The sequence below is a fragment of the Phytophthora parasitica genome (genome assembly GCF_000247585.1).
Source record: "Phytophthora parasitica INRA-310 unplaced genomic scaffold supercont2.200, whole genome shotgun sequence".
NCBI classification, from domain to species: domain Eukaryota; phylum Oomycota; class Peronosporomycetes; order Peronosporales; family Peronosporaceae; genus Phytophthora; species Phytophthora nicotianae.
In genome coordinates this window covers 11,272-12,434 of record NW_008649186.1, presented here as the reverse complement: position 1 = coordinate 12,434, position 1,163 = coordinate 11,272, and positions in this window count along the sequence as shown.

Here is a 1,163-nt window from a genome sequence, read left to right as displayed (position 1 = left end):
CTGCTCCCAGCAGTACCGTCGCGTCCCGACGACTTCCTCTCGTCCTCGTCTGCTGAACCCTTGCCAGCGGACGCGTGTTTTAGTTGCTCGCAAGCAACTCGTGGGGTCTCGCTCTGCTCTGAGTCGTGAACGGGGTTGCCCGCGGACTTCACATCCGTTTCCAGCGCGGCACCTCGACAGGGATCGGGTCTTTTCGCTGATAGGCCTTTCGCCCCGACAGATCTCCGAAGCCCGGAGGCTATCACCGGTCCGCCTTCCTCGATCGGTCCACAGGTTTCACCCGTTCGTCTCCAGCGCAAAGTTGACTCTCTTGTTCCTTCGACTCGTCGACCTTTCCAGTCGATCTGTGGTTGCATGTCTTCGAAAAATGGTATTCCAAGGATGCAGTCAAATTCTTCAGGAATCGCGTAGACTACTGCGACGCATTCATACGCATCGTCTATTCCAGAGACTACGATACGAAGTGGTAGCACCTCTAGCTGGGCCTCCGCAATCTGGTTGTCTCCAAGCTTGACTCGAATGTTCTTGTCGCTGAACCTCGTTGTCTTCAGCTGGTGTTCTTCTACCCACCGCTTCGACACGTAGATCGTGGTTGCCCCACAGTCAAGAAGCATCTTTGATGTTTTCGTCATATTGCCAGCCACACTGATATCACCGCTGACGGCGAATAGTGGACGTGACTTGTAGACTAGAGGGTTTTCACTGAGAACATTAAGGCTGATATTATCAAACTTAACTGCTCCGGTTACTTTCTCCTCCACGACAGGACCCTCTTTCACTGACGTGGCTTCTCGTTTCCCTGCTTCCCTTGCTCCTTCTTCAAAGCAGTTTGCCTTGATGTGACCATGCTTGTTGCAGAAGTGGCAGGTACGAGTCTCCTTGCTCTTCGGTTTCGAGCTTGGTTTGAACCGTCCCTTTCCTCTGAAGGATTTTCCCTTGGACGTTTTCTTGTTGTCTTGATCTTGCGCACTAGATATCTTCGTCTTCTCGTGACGAACATTGCGCTCACTAGCGTCCTCCACGAAGTGGGTCACCTCAAACATGACAGCTAAGTCCATGGCGTCACTCAGCGTCTCAGGATTCTCGAGCTTCACATAGCTCCGCGTGCGAGGCTTGAGACCGTTTGCATAGAACAGCACTTGGTCAAGCACGCTCATGCCTTC